This window comes from Struthio camelus, chromosome 3, assembly GCF_040807025.1.
Source record: "Struthio camelus isolate bStrCam1 chromosome 3, bStrCam1.hap1, whole genome shotgun sequence".
NCBI lineage: Eukaryota > Metazoa > Chordata > Aves > Struthioniformes > Struthionidae > Struthio > Struthio camelus.
This window is the reverse complement of record NC_090944.1, coordinates 98,623,497-98,632,522: the sequence shown is the minus strand read 5'-3', so window position 1 is coordinate 98,632,522 and position 9,026 is coordinate 98,623,497. Positions and strand designations below refer to the sequence as shown.

At 37.2% G+C, this 9,026-nt stretch overlaps 1 protein-coding gene across 5 annotated transcripts in view; it reads left to right on the top strand.

The window, feature by feature from the left end:
• AKT3 (AKT serine/threonine kinase 3) overlaps window positions 1-9,026 on the top strand; it is a 165,649-nt gene that overhangs the window by 69,481 nt on the left and 87,142 nt on the right. The window contains exon 2 of one of the 5 annotated variants that reach the window (XM_068939305.1): window positions 4-70. The exons of 3 other annotated variants lie outside the window; for them this stretch is intronic. The gene's annotated coding sequence lies outside the window, so the exon portion shown is untranslated. Of the gene's footprint in view, window positions 1-3; window positions 80-9,026 lie in introns of all 5 variants that reach the window. One more of the 5 variants, XM_009684071.2, reaches the window with a different exon arrangement.

Sequence of the window (9,026 nt, the reverse complement as noted above, 5' to 3'; positions counted from 1 at the left end):
CAGACGATACCCGCTCAGATGTGACAGCATTTGTGACATCACCAGTACAGACTTTCACAAGGATTTTGAAGTCAGTGTTGTAAGTCAGTTTCCATTTTGTTTTTATTAATTAGAAAACTGTGCGGTTTGCTCCCTAGAGAAAAAAGAATCCACTAAAACCATATCAAATTTGTTTTGTTAATTCATTGTTAATGTGAATATTTTAAAAAATACAGTTTCATATTGGTCCCTATTATTTTGGTGTCACAAATGTTAAATAATTGGTGATCATATATATCATCAGTCAGAATTTCAGAAATGTCAGTTTTAGGAAGAGATTGTTGTTTTCTCTTGTATGAAAGAGAAAACTTCTGGCTTCTGCACTGAATACAATTACTGTAGAGTTTGCTAGGATCTTTTTAACGTCATCAGATATGTTATTATGTTGCCTTTCGTGCCAAAACTATTTTGGAAACTAAGTCATTAAAAACTTTTCAGAAATTGAGATTAGGAAAAAATGCATGCTCATAGTGGAAAAACCACAAAATAACGTGTATGTTAGTGAAAAACAGTGACAAACCTTATCTGGAGATTGCTACACTTGGCTAGATACATTTGCGTGTCTTATCCAGGTCAGCTATCTTTCAGTCCCAGCTCGGAGCTGGAATTTTGGGGTTCAAGATTTATAACTCTCTTTTAAAAATTTGTAAATAGTGTTGGAAAATGAGAGAAAATGTATGTGCTAATAAAATAACAGGCTGGAAAATTTTATGTTTCTGCTAATTGGTCCAGCTTTTTTTAATTCAGGGAAGGATGGGAAAAAAGACGTTTAAAAAAAATCTCAGTTGCCCGAATATTTATGCCAATTGTAATTTAACTAAATTATGCAGGATAAAATACTGTAAAACATACATTTTAGAATTGAACTGTATTATGATTTGTGCATGGGTATTATGAGCAGTTATATACATTATAAGGCAGTAAAATATTTTACAAACATATAGAACCTAGAGGTTAAAAGCTGGAGTTGTTTTTTAGCTTGCATTAGTTTGGCTTGGGTATGGTCTGTAAGTTGAAGAAAATGCGTTATTGACCACATTGCTCTCGTCTTCTTGGCGCTGTTTCTAATATGGTAAGAAGTATTATGTGGCTTATTCAACTTAAAATATCGGTTTTTATTGGCATCTCTGTGTGGCTTAGATTTTGTTTATATGATTAAATTACAGTTACTGATTCACAAATAAGTGTCAAAGTATTTTATTTCAAGTTACTTTCAAAATTATAATTTTAAGTGTATTTTCAGTTGATTTGAGGTTTGTAGAGCTCCCTTACCACTTGCATGTGTTTTATCTATAATTTTTATGCGTACCTGTGTAAAGAGTTAATTTTGTCAGTATATGTTTTAATTTTGCTTGTATAAAATGTAGGGTTGTATTAGGGAGTCTCTTGGTTTAATATTGCTTCAGAACTATCTTAGCGTCATTGCTTTAAGATGATCTTAGAAATGTGAGTTACTCATACCTGAATATGTAGCTTAGCTGGAAAACGTGAATTGCCATTATCTGAAAGACCCATGGTCTGCCTGATCAGTAGTTAAATAAGTTCATGCTGACGCATCTTCTACCTTGTCTGTTTCTTGACCCCGGCCAATTATTTCTCGTCTCTCCTTTGTGCCAATATTAGTTGTACGGTGACCTGGAAGTCTTTTGATCAGGTCAGAAACTTTTCATTTTTATTTATTTATTTATTTTTCTTACAGTGTATTTTCTGCTAGATTGTTTTGTTGACCTGGCTCAGCTGCATGGATGCCAGTGCTGACGCAAGGGAGGCAGAAATGGGACGCACAACGTATCTCCTTCTCAAATGTTCCTCCCCTTCCCAAACATAGCACTGGAAGTAGCTTGTGTTTAAGATGAACCAGAGTGGCCAAGGGCTGTGACTTTAATTTACCGTGGATACTTCGTGGCTAGTATCGAGATTCATGGTAGGACAAAGATTCCTAGCAATTAATGGAACAACCTTGACAGACTTTCATTTAAAAAGAAAAAAGGTTCACACAAGTTCAGAGGTGCCTTACAGCATTCAGGGAGAGGCTGTGGGTTTTTTTTGTTTTTTGTTTTTTTTTAATAAAGGTGCTAGTATATATTGGGTGCTGAGCTGGTGGGAGAGTTTGGCTGGCACTGGCGTGGTGCGAGCTGCTAGTGAGCAGTGTTATGGAATCTAGTTCTAGCTGTAGATGCTGAATGTCTGAAAATCTGCTCCTAAACTCTTCTGAAAATTTGTCCCTTTCATTTGACTCTCAGCCTGCTGTTGGTCATTTGTGCCATTACGTCTTTTTGTCCTAGTCCTTCCTTTGAAAGTGAAGCCTAATCCAGTCATTCTCTCCTCACTCTGCTTCTCTGCAACTCCAGGGATTTTTTTGTCTTTTGTCTCTGAAGCCCTTCTGTTCTCTTGCGATTTTTTTGAAAGTAGTGACCAGAAGTGTAATTTATTTGCATAGCACAGAAAAATAATATTTTCAGTGTCCCTTACATTCTGTAGTTTTACAACTGATAGTAATTTATTTTCTTCATTCTCCATACTGCATACTTAAGTGGAGGTTACGTTAGAATCTCTTCAGTGGTTCATTTAAAACTAAACCTAGTTTAGTATAATATAAGGATTTCAGATTATTCCTATAGATATTTATTACCTTGATCAATTCTTCACTGTATTTCATTTTCTCACTGCAGTAGCTTTGCCAGTCTGAAATTCTTCACGTTCTGGACAGACACGAATAGTTTTACTGCCTTTCAGTACGTGCAGCGGCGATCCGAGATCATTGATGTGTTTATTGAGTAAAAACGTTCCTAATATAACCGTAGAGCATCACTGATTTAAATTTGACTATCTAATCCAATTTTGCTGTCTGTCTTAGTCTACACAGTTTCTAATCTGTTCCACCACGCAGCTTTATTTCCCTGCAGAACTACTGTTTCCTTAAACTTATTCCAAGCTTTTTAAAAGTGAAGTAAGTTGTGTCAGGTAGCCTTTACCCTTTTTATTTTCTTGATGGTCTTTAAAAATTCTCATATGTACGATGGGCATGATTTTTCTACTCAGAGGCAGTGCTGCTTTGTCTGTCTTCTGTCAGTTTGCATTCTTTAAGAGTGTGATTAAAACAGAATTATAAACTGTTTTCTTCGATTACCATACAGGCAATTGACCTGAAATTCTCAAGACTTTTTCTAAGCTTTTGTGGTTCCCTTTTTTGGGTGTAAAATTTGCCACTTTCTAATCCTTCAGTTTATTTATCAGCATGGAAAGATAACCTTTTTTGCCAGCAATTTTCACTTCACTCCTACAATTCTTTAGTAATTGTGGAGGTAGGCTGTCTAATCCTGGGACTCTGTAGTATCTAGCGCTCTGCGCTGATGCCTCATCTGTGATCCGAAGTCACTGAAAGTGTCTGTTACTTGAAGAGGCACAAAACAGATTTCTGTTTTTTTCTTCTGAGGTAAAGACTGATAGAAATCATTCTGCTGCTTTGCAAATACCATTATCCTCAGTTAGAGACTTTATTTTGTGTCAGGTTAGTTTTTCACCAAATTTTCTTCTTCTCTTTTGCTTGATTTTTTTTTTTTTTTAAATTTTCCATACTTTCACTACACGTTATTTTTCTGTAAACAGTACTTTCACAATTTATGAATCTTGCCATTTAACCAGGATGTCGTCTTTATTTCAGAAAATTGATACTTCCTTTTCCTAGCTTTGCTCAACTGTTTTCTTACCTTCTGTGATTCCACGATAATTTGGTGGCATAAGCAGGGTGAAAAGCTGGAAGTGTGTGGTAAAGAGCAAGCAGTCCCTGAGGGCTGCATTATTTATTTTCAAGATTTTGAAGATCCTTGTAAATGAAGTGGTTGAATTGCTGACAAAAATACTGGAAAATATGGTGCAGGTAGAAAACGGAGGGAGAGGGGTTGGAGTCTTTTTCTCCCTCCCATGCGCCGTTCTGAAGTTTGGTTTCACCTTGCCAGTTTATGGAACAATTCCCAAGAATGATGAAACTTAAGTGTTTTGTGATCGCCATTAAATGCTTCTTGAATTATTTCCTGTATATTGCATTGAAGAAAAGGAAAATATCTCCTGCTGATGTATTTTAGAGCCAACAGTTTCAAGAAGTATTAGTGTCAATAAACTACTACTTTGAACTTTATTTTATATGATCTTTAACTGGTTTGTCCCTAAAGTGGACACCAGTTAAATTTGGGGCAAGGGATTTTCTGCAGTTAGATTGCTGTGGTAGGCCAATATATTAAGCTCAGGCAGTTTTGTTGCTAATTACACACAACTTCTCTGGAGTATCGGATATTCAGATCCATTTTATGAATATGGGAGAGAGAATAACAACTGTAAAACAAAGCACTGTGCATGTAAGTGACTGTTAGCGTGTATTTCAGAAGGGATAAATGCTCACCATATGGTACAATTACTGTGTCCAAGTTTTCAAATTAGCTTCTCTCATCCTCCTTATTACTGTCTTTAAAAAGAGAGGAAAAAAACCCAACATGATTTATCTACTCTGCAGCAGAACTCTTGACGCAAAACAGCAGCCCAGTTCTGTCCAGTTTTTTTTTCCTAGCATAATAGAGGCTGTCGGACTTTTTTATACTAATTACTGTGTGAGCCTCAGATGAACCCCCTTCAATTCACAGGGCTTTGTTAAGGGAGGAGCTGTCAATGTGTCTGCCCGTTTGCAGCTGTGCTGTGGCTTTAGCTTGCTTAACATTATGCTGCTTTTTAGACTTGACAGAAGGGATTTTTTTTTTTTTTTTTATTAAGGCAAAGCAGCCTTGTAGCGAAATGGTTTAAGCAGCTGCATTGTGGGGAAGCACAAAGAAGTTATTATTGTGTCTGTTTAGGGGGGTTGGATGGAGGGGGGAGATATTCGGCTGCTGTTGATGCCGATTGTTGACTTGCCATCTGCCAGATAGGGAGAAGAAAAAAATGACAGCTCCAGCAGGGTGTTCAAGAGGTTGTTTGGAGAGACGCATAAACATGTGCAGATGTCGAACTGAATAATGGCAAGAACTTGAGACGGTTTATGATGCTGCTGTTGTGTGTGCATATACAGAATGAATGTATGTGGAGATTTGGTTAGGAGGAGGGTACATATTAATTATCATTGTCCCCCACCGCCTCCTTTACTTCTGTTAATTAGTTCAGGAGTTTAATATCTTCCCTCCCTCCGTTGTTTATTCCTGAAAAGAGCTGTTCTGGTAGGAAAGAAAACTTTTGATTTCTCCCATGTGGTGGGTTTAAAAAAAAAGTCTTGATAAATTTGGTCCTTGTAGAAGTAGAAAGAGTAATACAGTTATATCAGCCCCAGACATTTGGTGGACAGGTGCTATGCAAGTTCTTACACAGCTTTGTCTGTCTACCTCAAGAGCGATACGTTGCATACCCCTACTGTTGCGTCCTGAGCTTTTCTTAGGCAGAAAATGCCAATTGGTGATTGTCTCGTATTATACAGTAGACAAGTAAATGCTAGGGGTTAGAATGAGATTAGAAACATATTTTCTCTTTCCTAGTTTGTGTTCGTTCTTCAAAGGCAAGGAGCTGGTCAGGTATAACTTTTGTCTGACAGTCACAAGTGCGATAAATTTGGATCACTGTATAGGAATATATTTTTTACTCCTTCTTCTAAAATCCTTTCATATTTGGTGATTTCTGCTCATTATGATTTTCCAGGATAGCAAAAAGAGACATGAAAATGGATTCAAACATGGAGAGAAATTAAGCTAGCCCAGAAAGGCTAAAAAAAAAAAAAAACCCGCTATCTTATCCAGGTGATGTCTTATTTTAAAGATACAAATGGAAAGTTTAAAATCAGGAACTTTTCTTTTTAAATATTGTGTGCAAATTCAGCATCCTCGTACCTGTATTGAGCTGCAAAGTAGATATTAAAATAGTGATTTGAGGTGCACTGTGGCTGTGGGTTGCAGATTTATCTTCCAATCCTTAGTATAAAATAAGGATATTTGGGTAGTCACAACATGACTTAAATATTATCCTAATGAGCCTAACCACCTCACCTCCATCACCAAACCCACAAAAGCAAAAGAGCCTCTTCTCTTGTGTCTTCCATCTTAGGTCTAATAAGCACGAGATCTTTAAGTCATTAACTTAACAATAACAACTGATGGGGTCATTTGATATCTCCTTTTATCATCATCTTGGCTGAGTGGAACCAGGTTATTTTGGATTATGTCTTCAACTTAATTGTAATTGAAAATTCAGGTGTGACTGCCTCCTACCAAGTACTGATTTTTGCATCTGAGTGCAGGCGTGGGTCAGCAGCACTGCAAATGGTGAATTGCTCTTTGCCTGTGAGTTTAGGCTGTTGGTTCTTCTCTATGGAATTGTCCTGTTTTTTGTGTTCTGCCATTAGAGGTGTGAAGTCCAGGTTAGTCTGGACAATACTACATTGCTGTTTATCCAGAAGAATTTCATGCGGTCAAAAACTTTTAAAGTAAATATTTCTATATACAGCAGTAATGGAACTGTTCTTTCAACCCAAGCAATTTGAGGAATGTTTCTTTATAGTCTCAGATTGAATTTGCAATTGTCATTGGCTAAATGATGATGTTAAAAGGTTGATTTGAATGGTGCCTTTGAGGTAAAAATTCAGATGAACAGCGTTAGTACTAGTTTTTTGGCACCTAGCAAGGCCTGGGGCTGGGAGCATGTCTCATGACAAGGAGAAAACTTAGAGGAGCTATATTAAAATTATTGCAGTGTGCCAGTTTTAAAAGCGAGACAGTTTGCTTTGCGAAAACATGCTAGCAAGAGTACCAGTTTCAAGAGGGGACATTTTTGACAACAGATTAATCTATCAAAGAAGCTCAGCTGAAGGATAATGCTATTGTCAAACTTATCATACTCTTTTGCAAACAATTGCAAGTTTGAGATTCCTTTTCATGTAAACTAGAGTTATCTTTTCTGCAAAAAGTTGTGAGCATTTAGAGAATATTAGGAGGACATTTAATTCAAGTTAGCCACATGAAAAAAGCATTTACATTTTTATCACCTGGTTTCATATATATGTTTTAGCAAGTACCTGAATTTAACTCAGTACTCCTGTAGGTGACTGCCTTATTGAGTGTAATGTATAGACTAATATTTGTATGCTTGTCCTACTCTTAACATGTTTTCAAAATCTGAAAAAGGTGCATTGATCTGCTAGTACGTGATAAAGACAAAGGAAAGGAAAACCATATTTTATCTGTTATACAAAGTACCACTTGGTTCTGCTTTATAAAATGCTTTATAAAAAATCTAAATATTTAAAAGTACTGAGAACTTGAAGTTTTCAGTGATAGCAGACGAACTGATGTAAGACTATTTAAAAATGTTGTATTTTTACATTTACCATAAATACATTGCAATATTATTAAAAAGTATAGAAGTGCTTTGAGAAGCAGCTACATATTGTAGCGAACTGATTTTTGTTCTTACAAAATCTTATGCAAGAAAGAAATTTAAAACACGTGAGCAGTGTCCATAAGTGTTTCCAGTGTATAGACCTTGGTTTTCCATTACCGAATAGCAGACATAGAAAATATTGATCTCCTTGGTAGTTCTGGGTTGTTGATGCAATACAGGCTGTGTTATTCTAAACAGCATGTACTAATATCAACTTCTGTTTAATTTATTTATTGTTCTAATCCTTATCCTTCAAGAACGAAGGGGAAGTGAGAGTGATGTTGAAACTGGCAGGTTTTTCTTCCTGTTGGCTCAAAATGGACATGGTAAAGGTTAATTCTCAAATTGCCAGGGTGTCAGCTAGCTTAGCATTTCCAATGTGAGTTTTGAAAAATACAAAGTTTTATGCGTACTGAAATTGAGCTTGTGCTGTGACCATTTATTTTTCCGTGAGATGCCAATACACATCAGCAGTTTTGTGTGGCTAATTTAGATGCCCATTTTAGAAAACACTATTTTTAAAACGGCATTGAGGTTTGAATAGTGGTACGTCTCTCTGTTACTGAATATTTTTCTGTAGACTTTTATATATTTTAGAGAAATGATTATTATTAATGCGACAGGAAAGAGTTGAAAAACCAGTGGAAGCTGAAGTCCTGTTGCATTTATACAAGATAGGATGCTGCCTCATTCCAGGGGTGTGAACGACAAGGTCAGGGTGGGTGGTGATTTGAACCCAATTGCACCTCTAGTTTGAGCACTGATGCACGATTGCCTTCAGAAATTGTGAGGAAGAAACAGAAAAACAGTGAGCAGGGAAAAACTTGCTGTGGAGAAGCTCAGTTTTAGTTGCTTTAGCTGCCAAGAAGCGAGCTGGGACCGTGGAGAGTCACATCAGTGGCTTCTCCCCGGTGACTCCTCTTCTCCGCTTGGGATTAGTCTGTTTTACTAGTGGCAGCCCCTGTTTTTGATCACTGCTTACTACTTCTTCAGAGAAAAAGATCGTAATTTTTGCCTTCTCTTCAGCGCGTCTTGGCTGATGTGCAGGAGAAGGTCATCTCTGCTTGCTTGGCACCTCCATCACCTGGGGCGCTGCTCGGGGTTGTTCCGGCTGCTGCTTGCTGCGTTCAGCAGGACCATACCGCTGGTGCAGGTCGTGCTGGTTTCTGACCACGCCGCTCGGAAAAGCCACACAGGAGTTGACCAGTCTTGCTAACTGCACTGCCCTGTTGCTACGTCATGGACAGCGAAGGGCTCTTGAATAACCTTGTATCTTAGGAAGGCATTCTGCTTACGCTTATATCCAATTCTCATGTATGTTAATCCCCCAATTTGAAGGAAACTTAATGGAAGCTTAGCTGTTGTATAAAGCGATGGCATATATGCTGCCCACACATAGCATTTCCCACTTGCAGTAATCACTGTCTCACTGTATAAAAGACTCGAGAAGCATTTGTTCCAAATTCTAACTTTCTGTGGACTGCCTGAATATTCTTATGAAAGGGTATATAATACAAACAGCTTTTAAAATGTTGCACATGTTAGAAAAATTCAGAGAAAAATTAGAAAAATTTTATTTA